The sequence below is a fragment of the Moschus berezovskii genome, chromosome 17, assembly GCF_049115385.1.
Source record: "Moschus berezovskii isolate FMDL1 chromosome 17, NW_MosBer_1.0, whole genome shotgun sequence".
In the NCBI taxonomy this organism is placed as follows: Eukaryota; Metazoa; Chordata; class Mammalia; order Artiodactyla; family Moschidae; genus Moschus; species Moschus berezovskii.
The window spans coordinates 26295201-26312789 of NC_142476.1; the positions used below are offsets into that span (position 1 = coordinate 26295201).

The window sequence follows — 17589 nt, forward strand, 5'->3', positions numbered from 1 at the left end:
TAACAGCAGTTGGACCTCTTAGTTAAAACATAAATGAAACCCTAAAAAAATCCAGCTACCTCCAGATACTCTGAAGAAATTTTTTATCAGGATCCTTTCCTGCCCTACCCGTCTGGTCCCTATACAGAGGGGTATGTATATGTATTGGGAAGGGTTCGCTTTGTATTAGCAATTCCAAGTGGAATTGTTGGGGTAGGAACCAGGTGGGGCTTATGTTTTGGAGAATGTCTACAAGACATTGAGGTGATTTTGAAGCTGAGGCCTTCAACACCCTGCTCCCTGCCTGACCCTGTTCTGTGCTGCTGCCTGAGTCATGTGGGGGACAGTTCTTTCTATACACTGATTTGAGAGGGATGTTGTGAGGAGAAAATGAAGGCATCTTCATTTCTGTCTGTTAGAGGCTTCAAGTTTTGAACTTTAAATTTTTATCCAGAGTTTAGGATAAATTATATTTTCCACGTAATGTCCAGATTCATTCATGGATTATTTTTTTTCACAAAATACTTATCAATATCTACTAACATACCACAGACTCTGCCAGACCCTGGGAACAGAGTGATAAAACAATCAGTTCCTGCCAGCATTACATTCAGTTTGTGGGTTATCTTTTCCCCACCAACATTTTCAATTATTCAATTTAAGGAAATACTGTTAATATTAATGAGACTTTCCACCTTTCAGGTCACGATTCAGAATTCTTCACAAAGTTTACCTATAGACTTGGAACTTGGTTTGCTCTGAGGTCCTTTATGAGAAAATTGTTTGGGTGTGTGTCAACTTATTGTCTGAACTGGGGCTAACCACTTAACCTTTAAAAGAATTTGTTTGTAAAATGACACCAGCCCCGACATTGAAAGGCTATTGTCCACATTGAGTAAAATGAGGCTCAAAGGAGTGAAGCAACTTCTGAAGTTTACACAGCTAGTAACTAGTTGACCCAGGAGTATCATTTAGCAATCACTACAAAACTGAAATCACTCCAGAAGTCAGTGGTTAAAATAGGAAGCATTTATTACTGCTCAGAAGGCTACGGGTCAAGTACCAGGGAGACAGCTCGTATCTTCCTGAGAGACTCCCCCAACAGGTGTGGGAGGTGGCTGGCTGGCCGCTGGTGTGGCCTGTCCGTTGCTAGGCGGCTGGGCTCCTCTCCATGTGGTCTCCCTTCTTTCAGCAAGCTGGTGCAGTCTCATTCCTGTTGCAGAAGCCAGGAGGAGAAAAGGAGAAAGAAGAGGCAAAAAGCTCAGAACTGGTGCAACATCCCTTCTGCCATGTTCCACTGACCAAAGCCAGTCACAAGGCGGGGTGAGATTCGGGGATGGAATTCCTGCAGTCACACACTGCATTGTACCTGAGTTCAGGGAAGCCATTAGCTGGGGCATCAATGAAATCAACCTGCCTCAGCAGCATTCACATGACTCCTGTTTGATTCTCAAACCATGCTCTTGTCTCCATAGGACACTGTCTATAAACACTTACACAGCCAGCGCTGGTCCATCTCACATTCTTCCCCAATGTCTGTGCCCTGCTTTAGCCCCATTCTCTACTAGATGAACGAAACACCATCATTCCCAACTCTAACTTTGACCTATCAAAGAATTTTGGCTTTTGCATTCGTTTGGAAAATGAATCTCTTATTTAAAAGTATTTTTTTTAAAGATTTACTTATTAATTTATTTTTGGCTGTGCTGGGTCTTCGTGGCTGCATGCAGGCTTTCTCTGGTTGCAGGGAATGAGGGCTACTCTTCATTGCACTGCACGGGCTTTTCATAGTGATGGCTCCTCTTCTTGTGGAGCATGGGCTCTAGGCACCCGGGCTTCACTAATTTTGGCTTGTGGGCTCAGGAGTTACAGCTCCTGGGCTTAGTTACCCCAGGGCATGTGGGATTTTCCCAGAGCAGGGATCAAACCCGTGTCCCCTGCGTCGGCAGGCAGAGTTTTAACCACTTGACCACCAGGGAAGGCCCTTTAAAAAAAATTTTTTTTTATAAGCCGTGTAAGAAGAAACATCTAAAAGAGATTCCTTCCCATCTTAGCAATATATACTTTATATACTGCTTAATTATAACAAGGTCATTGGTCATGATAAACATGTTAATTATGCCAGGAGAGTGAGAAAATTTAACCTGTGACAAGCAGTATTTAGCTTCATATAAACAAGCACCATTCTCTCCAACAAACATGTCAATAACATTATTTTCTATAGAAAATAATGGTAGTCTTCAGATAATGTTACAGTCCTCCTCAAAAGGAAAATAAACACATTTTAAAACCAACCACAAAACAAAGATAAATTTTACTTGAAAGTTTATCCCACCTGGTTAATATTCTGTATTTTTCGTAACTCTGATAGTTGATTTGTAAATATTCCTAATCCTTCTCCTTTTCCCTGGAAAAGGATGATCCTCAGGATATAACATTTTAAGAGCACTTGTATCAGATTTTGCCCTTCCACCTTTCTTGCTAGAATATTGTTGTATCTAGTGACCCATGGGTTCCTTTTAAAATTTTAATGAAGGTTGAATAAAAGGTTTAGGGGCTTACATCTGGTAGTATGGCACCTCACCAAGAATGTTCTTTCTTTTCTTGTCTGTCCGACACAAAGGACCACATCAGGACTCACTTTGTGGTCCCTGCCATCATTTCAAGCCTTCTTCCTCTGAATCTGGCTTTTATGCTGACAACATTGATTTTGGCACTTTAAACATGTACCATGAAGAAATTTTTAGTGATTTCTCATGTGTTTTGACTCATGACGTTTAAAAGAGAGGGAGTTTTCCCTGTATGCAGAAGCATAGACTTTTAGGGTTGGAAGACACCCTAAATGTTCACTGAATGCAAATGCATCCACAGTGCTTGCATTTCCCCTTTAAAACCTGCTTTTGGTCATCCTCCGGGGATGGGTAACTCACTATCTCCCAAAGGAAATTATTTTGTTTTCAGATGACTCTGATGGTTGGAGAGCAAAAATATGACTCTCATGTTCCACTCCTCCTCTGCCACCGTCCTCAACTATAATTTCCATCCCGTGGGTCCAATTTTTTCCATCAGGGAAATATACAACATTCTAACCTCTTTTCCTCATGACAGACTTCAAACATCTCCAAATAACTGAGATGTCTTTTCCAGACTAAATATCCCCCAATTCACCTCTTTTTATGTAATACGGCTTTGAGCTCCTCTGTTGAGTCTTTTCACAGCTCAATTACAAGCTGCTGCAGTCGTGTCCGACTCTGTGCAACTCCATAGATGGCAGCCCACCAGGCTCCCCCATCCCTGGGATTCTCCAGGCAAGAACACTGGAGTGGGTTGCCATTTCCTTTTCCAACGCATGAAAGTGAAAAGTGAAAATGAAGTCTCTCAGTCGTGTCTGACCCTTAGCAACCCCATGGACTTCAGCGTTCCAGGCTCCTCTGTCCATGGGAGTTTCCAGGCAAGAGTACTGGAGTGGGTTGCCATTTCCTTCTCCGCAATTACAAGCTAGTTCCTTTTGTTTTCCTTTTTCCTTTCTCCTTCAATAGCCTCTACCTACCTCATAACCTGGGTCGGGAAGATCCCCTGGAGGAGGAAACGGTAACCCACTCCAGTATTCTTGCCTGGAGAATCCCGTGGACGGAGAAGCCTGGTAGGCTACAGTCCACGGGGTCGCATAGAGTCGGACACGACTGAGCGATGGAACGGAACGGAACGGAACCTCATAGCCTAACGAGCTTCCCAGGTGGCGCTAGTGGTCAAGAATCCACCTGCCAATGCAGGAGACGCAGAGATGTGGATTCGATCCCTGGGTTGGGAAGATCCCCTGGAGGAGGGCATGGCAACCCACTCCAGTATTCTTGCCTGGAGAATCCCATGGACAGAGGAGCCTGGTGGGCTTCAGTCTATGGGGTTGCAAAGACCTGAACACAAGTGCAATGACTTAGCACATTAGCACACAGGCACTTAGCCTAGCACCCTTTCTCTCAAAAATCTTCTCTCCCAGCCCAGAGGAAGGCACATTTTTGTCCCTTTCCCCTTTTCTTGTTATCTTCAAAGGGAAGCAAAGAGCATTTTTTACAGTAAAGTTTTTGCTTTCAAGCACTGTGGGGAAGGTACATGAAATAAAAAAGTAAAAACTCTAAAAGTTACATAAAAGTTAAGTCCTTAGATGTAAGTTTCCAGGTCTACCATTTTTCACTCCTTCTGAGAAAGTAAAAGGAAGACTGGTTCATTGTCAGCCCACTGCCTTATTTCCAGAAGTGGAACTCACCAACATTCCCTCTCCACTTACTAACCCTTCCCTAATTCCTACAAGAAAGCACCTCTTTCCAGAATGTGATTCAGGCAAAGCAAATACTTCAATCTAAAATACTTCATCTAAAAGGATCCCAGACTGCAAATAATCTCCACTAGATTTGTCCTACTTTCAGAAATCTATCTCCTTTTGGCATTTTATCATTCTCCTTAGAGACTTTTTGTTGACTTTTTGGCATTTATTGATCAAATATTCTCACCAAAAAAATAACACAGAACAAGAGTGCAAAAAATATCAAGGCTAGAAATAGGGATCTGCGAGTCAGTCAATGGCATCCATTTGGTAATTGAAGCTCCAGCAATGGATAGGATCTACTTTGGGGAATCTAAAGAAGGAAAGTAGGCTGGGAAACTTAAGGAACACCCATGTTTGTAGCAAAGGAGGAGAAAAAGTCACAGTGAGATAAGTAGGGAAAAAAAGGAAAAGGATATAAATGACAAGAAACCAAAGAGAAGACAACTTGAGGAAGGCAGGAGTGGTCCATGAGTCAAATGCTGCAGCGAGGTCAAATAGGAAAAGGCATGAAGTGTGTCCACTAGTTCACAAAAATGTCACTAGTGCCTTGGTGAGACAGAAACCGGACTGTGATGGGAAATGAAAGCGGATACACTCCAGTTTGTCTTTATCTGCCTTAGCGTGTGTGACCCAAAACTGAACCTGTGTATTCCAAGTGTGGTCTGACAGGTGGTGTAAAGTGAGATCATGTCCACTTTGACCAATTCACTCTGTTTGGTAATGAAGCTTCAGCCCACATTCAGTTATTTTTGGCAGTCCCACTTACTGCACACTCCAATGACTCACACGGAAGTAGTCTGTTTAAACCTTACGTCATTTCCATACATGGCAGAACTAAGACATGACTTCCATCTCGCGCTTGTGCAGCTGAGTTTTAAAACTAAGTTCAGAACCTCGTTCAGCTACAGTTTACCTTGTTAGTTTCAGTTCTTTGTTCCAACCTATGGGAACATTCTTTGTCCTAATTCTGTCATCCTACATATTAGCTATACTTCTGGCTTTACGGCATCCATAAATTTGATTTACACTGGTGTTTCCAACCAAGTCATCCATAATGTCAAGTCCCAAGCATTCAGGCAAGGGTTGGGTGGAAACTTGAAGATATGGCTGGGTCTGAAGCCAATAACAAGTGTCTAAATGCTGACACTTGCAGGTCTGAAGCCAGCGGACTCAGTGAGTATGGTATTAAGGGTTGTTCAAGGCAGGAAAGACAATGGATAAGTAATGGGGCAGAAACCAGGAACTGAGCCAAACCACAACCTAGGCGAGCAGATTCAATATAAAGGACAGATCTAGAAGCTAGAAAAGTTAAAAGAATATCCAAAGTTAACAACAGGCTCAAGAGAGAGAGTGCATATATAGACACTAATTTTTGGACTTCCAGGTGGGTTTTATTTCTTCTTTTCCAAATGCAAGGGTGTGTGTCCTTTAAAATTAACGGCTTTTGATAAATAAAAATATGGTACAAGACAGGTCTTCTGGCTCTTTCCTAAGTAGCTTTTCTCACATGGAACATTTTTTTGGACTGGCCAAGTAACTAGCTATAACAAATTCTCCTAACTCTACTGCATTTACTCCATATTTCTCTTCCTGTTTCCAAGGAGGTGAGATTTTATAAGGAATGTTAATAGGGAGCAAGAATAGTCAAGCAAAGGGGAAGAAGGGGGAACTTAGAAAATGACTTTTCACTGGGCTTCTTATGTTGCATTTATTTTCTGTCCTGGAATTTCATCAAAGATTAGCATCAATATTATTATTAACACATATTAGCATAGCTAAAATGAAAACAAGCTTGAATGCTGGGGAGGATGCAGCTAGAACTCTCATACACTGCTGGTGGGGATGCAAAACAGGATGTCCACTTTAGAAAACAGATGGGCAGTTTCTTATAAAGTTAAACATATCCTTATCATGCATGCATGCTAATTGGCTTCAGTTGTGTCCAACTCTGTGCAACCCTATGGACTGTAGTTGGCCAGGCTCTTCTGTTCATGGGAATCTCCAGGCAAGAAAACTGGAGTGGGTTGCCATGCCCTTCTCCAGGGGATCTTTCTGACCCAGGGATCAAAGCTAAGTCTCTTATGTCTCCTAAAGTGGCAGGTGGGTTCTTTACCACTAGTACCACCTGGGAAGCTCAGTAATTCCACATGACCCAGTAATTCCATTCCTAGATATTTACTGAAGCAAAGTTAAAATTTTGTTCACACAAAAACCTTTATGCCAATGTCTATAGTTGCTGTATTAATAATTGTCAAAAACTGCAAAACAACCTAAATTTCTTCAGGTGGTGAATAGATAAACAAACTGGTACATCCATATAATAGACTACTACTCAACAATAAAAAGGAATGCTTTACTGACATATACAATAACATGAATGAATTTCAAAATTATTAGGCAGAATGAAAAAGGATATATACCGTATGAGTCCTTTTATATTACAATCTAGGAAAGGAAAAACTATAGGGGTAAAAATAAATCATTGGTTACCTACAGGCAGGAGCAGTAGGAGAAACTGACTATGAAGAGGCACGAAAGGGGATTTTGGAAGGTGATGAAACCATTCTGCATCTTGATTATGGTGCTTGCTCAATGACTTTATGCATTTATCAACACTCATAAAACTGTCCACAGAAAAGGGAGGATTTTAGTCCTGTGCAAATTGTTATTTAGTTGCTAAGTCATGTCTGACTCTTTTCAACCCCATGGACTATGTATAGCCTGCCAAGTTCCTCTGTCCATGGGATTTCGAAGGCAAGAATACTGGTGTGGATAGCCATTTCCTTCTACAGGGCATCTTCCTGACCCAGGGATCGAACCCACATCCCCTGTGCTGCAGGCAGATTCTTTACCACAGAGCCACCTGGGAAGCCCCATAAGTAAATTGCACCTCAATAAACATGACTAAAAAATATATATTTTCTTTAGTAGCCCAAATTTTCAACAGTAATGATTAATTATATTATGAAACGTTTATACAGTAAAGCATTACACAGTTGTTTTGGACTTTGTTAGACTTTTTCTCTGCCCAGTAGCTTATGAAGAAGTGGATACAGTGGAAGGTGGTAAAGTGGATAAGAATCTGCCTGCAGATGCGGGAAACACGGGTTCCATCCCTGGTCTGGGAAGACTTCATGCGCCGCAGGGCAACTAAGCCCCTGCGCCACAGCTATTGAAGCCCGATCACTCTAGCGCGTGTGCTCGACAACCAGAAAAGTTACAGCAGTGAGTAGCCCGTGCGCCACAATGAAGAGTATCCCCCTGCTCGCCACGACTAGAGAAAGCCCACACGGAGCAAGAAAGACACACCACAGCCAAAAATAAATAGTAATAAATTACTTAGAAAAGAGCCTTTACATAGGGGCAAAATCTCTCTGTTCCTAAGTTAGAAGTCACCGACTTGTTTTTCCACATTCCCTTGCAGCTAGGGCATGGGTGTGTGTCCTATGTTTCTCTTCTGTGTCAGGTTCACTCTTAACAAGATTCCAAGTCAAAATCGTGGTGAGAAGAAAGAGGTGTCTACAAAGTAATCCATTCTGCTGAGGGTGGTGGGTTGTGGCAGAGAGAGATGTCCAGAAGGGCAGTAACAGAGGGTTGAGCAGCAGTGTTCCACCCCAAAGTCAGAGGTGCAGTTAAGTTCCTGAAGCATCCTGGGGCTATAATTTGAGCTGTATATTCCTCAGGCCAGGCTCTTGTGCCCTCCAAGAGATTAACACCTTTACATTAATTTAAATTTTAAGTTAATTAATTAGCCATTCGTGTTGTTGTTTGCAACCAGGAACCTAGAGTGGATAGAACAGTCATTAAAAATTATGTTTATAACCAGAGCCTCACCAACATGAGCTAAGACTATATCATGGATATGGTGGCTTATATCATCATGGAAAAATGGGACTTGTGCCTAGCAGTGACTTCCACACCATGAGCACATGTAGGAGGTGAGTGCCGTCATTCCTGGCAAGAAGCTCTACAACAAGGTACAGCCTACATCACTCATCAAAAAATGGATCCCAAGTCTCCATTTAAACAGCAGGAAGAAGACAGAAGAGAAAGGACAGTCTTCACCTGCAGGTTTCCAAACTCATAGCTGCACTGAACTTCAGAACATTAAGAAGAGCCATTTAAATGTTTCTGCTATTTGATTTTCAATATATCTAGGTGCACCACCCTTGAAAAGAACTGTTAACCTGGAGCTTGCAACAATGTAGGAAAGGTTTAACTACAGCTTTGAGTTTTAAAACATACACACACACAGGGAGATTAAATAATTAAATAGATATGTATAGGCAAAATATACCTGGAAGAAAATTTGCTCAAATGGATACATGAGCTTGGGCAGGTGAGTTTTTAAATGGTTATTATTGTCCTTTGTATCCACTTCCCTTCTCTTCCTCCATGTTCCAAAATGAAGATAATCTGTCAAAATCAGAAAAACGTGAATGTTTTGAAATATCTCAAATTTGCACTTAAATTCAGCAAAAATGCCCTCTTTTTTCCTAGAATCCCATATGATAAAGGACTCTTTGGGTGCATTTACTCCTAGCCTTAAGCCCATTGACCCCCATAACCGGGAATGATATATAAGCAAAAGGGAAAAGGTCACTAGAAACCTTGACAAGTTAAAATTAGCCCTTAGGATAACAGTTTGCTGAGAACTGTTCTGAAGGGCTCTGTTGCTTCTTTTGAAGTTCTGATCTTGATTTAAAGCTTCTTCATCAGAATTCCTAAGGTGACGCCCCAGCATCTGCTGGACCACCTTGCCAGCACTTTCTTCCCACCACGAAAAGTCAGGCACCTGGGCATGGCAAGATCCAACAGACTGCCCAGTGGGAAGTTAGGAACTCCTAGCTTTATCTTTGCTCATGGATTTCTGAGGAATCCCCCAAGAGGTCTTACATGAAAGACAATGTATTTAAGCCCACTACTGCTTGCTTGATATGCCTTAAGAAATGACAAATACGAAAGAGGTCACACTCATTAAAGCACAACATGACATGTTATGAAAAACACAACATATGGTCATTTGAAGTCTGAAAATCCTGCTGACTTTAAAATTTTTCATCTGAATATCCTTTGATGTATAACCGTGTCCTTTCTGATTCTTTGAAAAATGAGTTTTGAGATCAAAACCACAGATGGAAACTTTCTCTCAGTGGGTAAAAATCACTTGAAGATAAAGTTGCTAGACTCTGTAAAAGCGATGAGATTAAACCCATGGACACGAAGCATTTTAAATAGATCTCCATGAAAAAGATCATCTAATAATCATTCTTTAAAATTTAGTAAACCCATAAAATTTGGAGACACTCTTTTAAATGAAACATTTTTTCACTTCTAGTTATATATTGTTATCAGGGAAGCAGTAACCTTCTTCCACTTAATAAAAACTGGTGACCCTTTGTCAATTGAGCAAGAGTCTATTGAGAATCTATTGTGATTAACATCAGTTTGGAATCAGCAGTATTTTAGTAAAATCCCTGGGAAAAGGGATTATGCATTACATTTTATGCTGACTGTTTGCTAACTAAATTAGTGCTAAGATGTAAGTGATGAAGCTAATGGAGACATATGTAAAGTTTGCTTTCTTTTCCTCTCTATTTATTTGGAATTTAACTCCCATCCCTAGTCCTTTAGCCAAGATTTGTTTGCAGTTCTTTTTCTCTCCGTAGTATTTTAGATGCACCAATAAGATAGTAGGGCCTTGAATGGTGGCTCAGAAGGTAAAGAATATGCTTGCGATGTGGGAGACCTATGTTCAATCTCTGGGTTGGGAAGATCTCCTAGAAAGGGAATGGCAACCCACTCCAGTATTCTCGCCTAGAGAATTCCATGGACAGAGGAGACTGGTGGGCTACAGTCCATGGGGTCACAAAGAGTTGGACACGACTGGGCTACAGTTACCAAGTGCTAACCTTCCTGTTTTAGTAAAGGCTAATTAGATACAAGTAACAAAATTCAAACCTACTCAAACTAGCCTAGGCAAAAAAGAAGAGAGTTGATTTTATGGTTATAGAAGTATCTCACTGGAAATGAAGAACTCCAAATCTATCAGGAGACAATTGCTCCATCTCTGAGGTTACCTGGTCTCCCATTTTGCTTCTTTGCTTATCTGCTCTATTATCATCTCTCTACAGAGTAGCTTTCTCCACTTTTCTTACAAAGGCAGGACTAGCTAACTAATGGCCCCGAGTTTATTTATCTGCATTTCTAGGAACTAGAAAAGATTATAATTCTGAATCTCAATTCCAAATTCCTGGGAGAGAGACACTGTGAGGCCCACTTTGCATAAATGCCTATCTTGACATCTGCATCTCTATTTCTGCTTTGTAAACAAGTTTGTCTATACCAATTTTTTCAGATTCCACATACATGTGTTAATATATGAAACATATGGATACCAAAGGGGATCCTAGGGGGTTGGGATGAATTGGGAGATTGTGATTGACATATGCATACTATTCATGCTACGTATAAAATGGATATCAGACTTCCCTGGTAGCTCAATTGGTAAAGAACCTGCCTGCAATGCAGGAGACTCCGGTTTGATTCCTGGGTCGGGAAGATCCTCTGGAGAAGGGATAGGCTACCCACCCCAGTATTCCTGGGCTTCCCTTGTGGCTCAGCTGGCAAAGAATCCACCTGCCATGTGGGAGACCTGGGTTCGATCCCTGAGTTGGGAAGATCCCCTGGAGAAGGGAAAGGTTACCCACTCCAGTATTTTGGTCTGAAGAATTCCATGGACTGTACATGGGGTTGCAAAGAGTCAGACACGACTGAGCAACTTGCACTTTCACTTTCATAAAGTGAATAAATAATGAGAACATTAGTTCAGTCCCTGGATATTCCCAATGCAGGGATCGAACCTGCATCTCTTGTGTCTCTTGTAGCGGCAGGCAGATTCTTTACCCCTGCGCCATGTGGGAAGCTCACTGTAATAATGAGAACATACTCTACTGCACAAGGCCCTCTACTCAGTGTTCTGTGGTGACTTGAATCAGAAGTAAATACAAAAAAGACATGATATATGTGTAAGTATAGCTGATTCACATGGCTGTATGGTAGAAACTAACACAACACGGTAAAGCAACATACTCCCAGCAAAAATTAGAAAAAAATCAGCTATAGCCAGGGGGTGAGGTGACATAGCACACATATGGCCCAGAGCTTCCTAAGTTTATTTGAACACCAAACAGTGTCCACCCCCATTCCCTGGCTCTGGGTAAGGGTATTGTGGGGGAGTGGGGAGGCAGTATACTCATTTATATCCTTCAAAACAGAATTCCTCAGGATGCCCCTTTGGGATGTTCTGATCTAATTTACTATTTTAATTGTAGGGAGAGGCAAACTTAGACCAAAGAAAGAAAATAACTTGCTTAAATTATCAAGATAATGGCAGAGTACGGATTACGGTTTAAGGCTGAATAATTTGACTTCTGTCCAACCTTGATACCAAGAAAAAGTATATTGGCTCCCTGGGCCAAAATTGAAGATGGAAATTTGACTATTTCCTAACCCTCTCCTCAGCTAGTTTATAAATTAAGGCTTTTTATCACAAGCAATGCCAAAAAAATGTTCAAACTACCGCACAACTGCACTCATCTCACACGCTAGCAAAGTAATGCTCAAAATCCTCCAAGCCAGGCTTCAACAGTACGTGAACTGAGAACTTCCAGATGTTCAAGCTGGATTTAGAAAAGGCAGAGGAACCAGAAATCAAAATTGCCAACATCTGTTGGATCATAGAAAAAGCAAGAGAATTCCAGAAAAACATCTACTTCAATTCATTGACTATGCTGAAGCCTTTGACTGTGTAGTTCACAACAAACTGTCAAAAATTCTTAAAGAGATCGGAATACCAGACCACCTCACCTGCCTCCTGAGAAATCTGCATGCAGGTCAAGAAGCAACAATTAGAACTGGACATGGAACAATGGACTGGTTCCAAATTGGGAAAGGAGTACCTCAAGGCTGTATATTGTCACCCTGGTTATTTAACTTATATTCAGAGTTCAGTTCAGTTGCTCAGTCGTGTCCGACTCTTTGCGACCCCATGAATCGCAGCACGCCAGGCCTCCCTGTCCATCACCAACTCCCAGAGTTCACCCAAACTCATGTCCATCGAGTCGGTGATGCCATCCAGCCATCTCATTCTCTGTCGTCCTCTTTTCCTCCTGCCCCCAATCCTTCCCAGCATCAGTCTTTTCCAGTGAGTCAACTCGTCACATGAGGTGGCCAAAGTATTGGAGTTTCAGCTTTAGCATCAGTCCTTCCAGTTAACACCCAGCCTGCGAAGTGCCAGGCTAAATGAAGCAAAACCTGGAATCAAGATTGCCGGGAGAAATATTGATAACTTCAGATATGCAGATAACACAACCCTTATGGCAGAAAACAAAGAGGAACTATAGAGCCTCTTGATGAAGGTGAAAGAGGAGAGTGAAAAAGCTGGCTTAAAACTCAACATTCAGAAAACTAAGATCATGGCATCTGGTTCCATTGCTTCATGGCAAATAGATGGGGAAACAATGGAAACGGTGACAGACTTTATTTTATTGGGCTCCAAAATCACTGCAGACTGTGACTGCAGCCATGAAATTAAAAGATGCTTGCTTCTTGGAAGAAAAGCTATGACAAACCTAGATAGTGTATTAAAAAGCAGAGACATTACTTTGCTGACAAATGTCTGTATAGTCAAGGCTATGGTTTTTCTAATAGTCAAGTATGGATGCGAAAGTGAAAGTGTTAGCTGCTTAGTCATGTCCGACTCTTTGCAATCCCATGGACTCCTCTGTCCCACCAGGCGCCTCTGTCCATGGGATTTTCCAGGCAGGAATTCTGGAGTGGCTTGCCATTCCCTTCTCCAGAACTGGATGTGGGAGTTGGACCATAAAGAAGATTGAGTGCCAAAGAATTGATGCTTTTGAACTATGGTGTTGGAGAAGACCCTTGAGAGTCCCTTGGACTGCAAAGAGATCAAACCAGTCAATCCTAAAGGAAATCAATACTGAATATTCACTGGAAAAGCTCCAATATTTTGGCCACCTGATGCAAACAGCGACTCATCAAGAAAGACCCTGATGTTGGGAAAGATTGAAGGGGACGACAGAGGACGAGTGGTTGGATGGCACGTCTGACTTGATGGACGTGAGTTTGGGTGAGCTCTGGGAGATGAAGGACAGGGAAGACTGGTGTGCTGCAGTCCATGGGGTCGGAAAGAGTCAGATATGACTGAGGGGCTGAACAACAACAATCACAGCAAGGCCGTGTGGAGCAGTGTGTACAGTTGCTCAGTCACATATGACTCTATGTGCTCCCATGGACTGCAGCCCACCAGGCTCCTCTGTCCGTGGGATTCTCCGGGCAATAATACTGGAGTGGGTTGCCATGCCCTCTTCCCGGGGATCTTCCCAACCCAGGGATCGAATCCACATCTCTGCGTCTCCTGCATTGGCAGGCGGATTCTTTACCACTATGCCACCTGGAAATAGGGTCCTAAGGCTGATGTAATTAGTTACCTCTAACTTGGTGGCTTAAAGTGACAGAGATGTATTTTCTCTCGGTGTGGAAGCCAGAAGTGCAAAACCAAGCTGTCCACAGGCGATGCCCCCTCTGAAGCTTTTACGGGCAAAGCCTCTGCTGCCTCTTCCAGGTTCTGGTGGCTCCAGGCGTTCTTTGGCTTGCGGTTTCCCAACTCCGATCTCTGTTTCAGTCTTCACATGGCTTTCTCTGTGTCTTCCCTTCTGTTTCTTCTAAGAACTCTTGTCATTGGCTTTAGGACCTACCAAAGATATCCAGGAATGGAAATTTTCATCCTGGAAAATAGAATACTGTATTTTCTTGAAATCCTACATTTTTTTCCCCTTAACTCTGTATCCTTTATTTTTGAGAAGAAAAATCCCCAAATATTACCCTTTCATCCTTTCCCTTTTGCAACCTTCTTGATGTTTTTAAGTATCATATGGTATCTTACAAGGCCTCTGTAGTTGCTTGAATGGTGGACCCCAAGAGATACCGCCATATCCTCAGCCCTGTAACTTATGAATGTGAGTTTATTTGGATGAAGGTCTTTGCAGATATCTCTTGGGGGCCACCATTCAAACCACTACAAAGGCCTTGTAAGGTATCATACAGTACTTAAAAACACAGAGGGTTGCAAAAGGGAAGGGATAAAAAGGTAATAATTTGGGATTTTTCTTCTCAAAAATAAAGGATGTAGAGTTGAGGGAAAAAATGCAGGATTTCAAGAAAATATAGTATTATATTTTCCAGGATGAAAATTTATGTCCCTAGGTATTTCCTAATTCATTCATTAATCTAATATTTGGGCCATGTTTTTCAGCTTATCACACAAGCTCAATGTTGTTTTTTTTTTTTAAAAAAAAAAAAACTTTCCTGACCAAAAAAAATTGTTTGATCATATGAGAGACAATTCAGATTATATGAATTTTGCTACACCATCATAAAAATTCTTTGAAGGCATCATCAATTTTCCCCTGGTGTTTCACAACCCTTTGGTATTTAAATCACTCGTTTTAGAAGAAACTATTGTGTCCTAGAGACAGGAGTGTTAAACTGAAAATGAAGTTGGTGTAGGCTACCTTTTTTAGAGGTCAGTTCATATTTTTATCTTATAATGACTCTTGCTTTCCTGCACAAACTTATATCTGTAGAGATTGCCTGTTCTGATAAAAGAACTTCTATTAACAAATGAGAATGTGTCAGACAAGTACAGGAAACAGGAATTGTTCTGTTTGCCCTGGGGAGGAGTCGACTTGAGCTGGGGCAGATGAAGGGCACATGATATTGTGTACATTACTTACATTAATACCTTGGGCTTCCAAGGTGGCTCAGTAGTAAAGAATCTACTTGCCAGTGCAGGAGACACCAAAGTTGTGAGTTCATTTTCTGGGTTGGGAAGATTTCGTAGAGGAAATGGCAACCCACTCCAGTATTCTTGCCTGGAAAATTCCATGGACAGAGGAGTCTGGTGGGCTACAGTCTACAGGGTCACAAAAGAGTCAGACATGACTTTGTGACTGAGAATGCATGCATGCATACAGTACCTCATACTTCTTAAATTAATTAAATGGGAAGACTCATATGGCAAGAAAGATTAGATTTATTTTAATTATTCTAAAAGAAAAAATCTTAGAAGAAGCTGAAAGTACAGAGAGCTAACATTCTTCTCACTGTGAAGAAAGAGTTTCTGATAGTTAGAACTGTCCATAAGCTTAAAGGATCATCATGCAGAGCAATAACACAGCCACTTCGAAATTTTCAACCCACGGCCAGTGACCCTGGGATATATTATCAGTGTCCTTGAAGTATCAGTGATTTGCAGTATGAGAGATTATAGGGTGGAGAGGCTGTTGGTTTAAAACTCCATAACCTTTGGATTAAGACAATGTGCCATAGAATAGGTCAATTCAAGCCCGGAAAAAGAGATTATCTATCCTCTCCCTTAGCTTCTAAATCATCATTGTTCAATAGAAACATGATATGAATCATAATATAATTAAAATTTTTCTATTAGTCACATTAAAAACATGAAAACAGGCCAAATCAGTGTTTGTAATATTTTATTTAACCCGATATATTTAAAATACCATCACTTAAACATAGAACCAATATTAAAAAGTCATCAGATAGTCTACATTATTTTTTCATAACAGGTCTTTGAAATCCAATGTATACATTTATGGACTAACCACATTTTGAGCACTCAACAGCCACATGTGGCTACTGGCTACCATGTTGAACAGCACAGTTCTAGAATTTGCTGTTAATGAAATCACCAGTCAGATTTCTGGGAGTTAGAAAAAGAAACTTCATAAATGCAAGTGTTGGGAAATGGAATGTTGGGAAAACACTTCTGATTGACTGGTGTACATTCACATGTCCTTGGGTGACTACTCTCGAAATTTCCCTGCTTTCTCACCAAAACTTAATATTAAATAAATAATTTTGCAAACCACCAACTTTTTAAAAATCAACTTCCAACAGGACCCACCCTCCAAAAGTAAAGCAGTAAATAACAGCCTCCAGTGATTTCATGTTAATCCTACCTTATTTCTTTTATTTTATTCTTTTATTCCAGGAGCAACTGCAATTACAGATATAGCTTTTACTGTTTACTAGCTGTGACTCTTCTCACCATGGGATTTAAGTACTCTCAGGGGAAGTTGCCTTGCAGTATTTCCAGTAACATACCATCTCTATGCATCTTATGCAGATGAGACAGGATAAGGAAAATCATAAACTCACTTGCTCCTTGGAAGAAAAGTTATGACCAACCTAGACAGCATATTTGGAGAAGGTAATGGCACCCCACTCCAGTACTCTTGCCTGGAAAATCCCATGGATGGAGGAGCCTGGTGGGCTACAGTCTATGGGGTCGCTAAGAGTCGGACATGACTGAGCAACTTCACTTTCACCTTTCACTTGCATGCATTGGAGAAGGAAATGGCAACCCACTCCAGTGTTCTTGCCTGGAGAATCCCAGGGATGGGGGAGGCTGGTGGGCTGCTGTCTATCGGGTTGCACAGAGTTGGACACGACTGAAGCGACTTAGCAGCAGCAGCAGCAGACAGCATGTTAAAAAGCAGAGACATTACTTTGCCAACAAAGGTCTATCTAGTCAAAGCTATGGTTTTTCCAGTAGTCATGTATGGATGTGACATTTGGACAGTAAAGAAAGCTGAGCACCAAAGAATTGATACGTTTGAACTATGGTGTTGGAGAAGACTCTTAAGTCCCTTGGATTGCAAGCAGATCCAACCAGTCCATCCTAAAAGAATACAGTCCTGAATACTCATTGGAAGGACTGATATTGAAGCTGAAACTCCAATACTTTGGCCATCTGATGTGAAGAACTGACTCATTTGAACAGACCCTGATGCTGGGAAAGATTGAAGGTTGGAGGAGAAGGCGACAACAGAGGATAAGATGGTTGGATGGCATCCCCGACTCAATGGACATGAGTTTGAGTAAACTCCAGGAGTTGGGGATGGACAGGGAGGCCTGGTGTGCTGCAGTCCATGGAGTTGCAAAGAGTCGGACACGACTGAGTGACTGAACTGAACTGAAAGATAAACTGGGCTACCTCTGTAAGCAAAACTCCTCCAAGGCTCAGTCAAAATATTTTTTTAACACTTCTCCAAGGAGATTCTATAATTTATTTACAGTAGTTGAGGATTTGATAAACTATATACAATAAGCAAAATTAAAACTAAAGCAGGATTTTTCCAGTTAACCCATTTTAGGAATCCACAAACTTACACTTGGCATCT

At 41.4% G+C, this 17589-nt stretch overlaps 1 long non-coding RNA gene across 2 annotated transcripts in view; it reads right to left on the reverse strand.

Annotated features, from left to right (window-relative positions):
* Positions 1-993: 993 nt before the first annotated feature.
* LOC148775097 (uncharacterized) overlaps positions 994-17589 on the reverse strand; it is a 30100-nt gene continuing 13504 nt past the window's right edge. Inside the window, exons 2-4 of one of the 2 annotated variants that reach the window (XR_016039588.1) lie at positions 13816-14078; positions 8601-8719; positions 994-1192 (exon numbers count right to left, since the gene is read on the reverse strand). This is a non-coding gene — a long non-coding RNA (uncharacterized LOC148775097). The remainder of the gene's footprint in view (positions 1193-8600; positions 8720-13815; positions 14079-17589) is intronic. The other variant, XR_016039587.1, reaches the window with a different exon arrangement.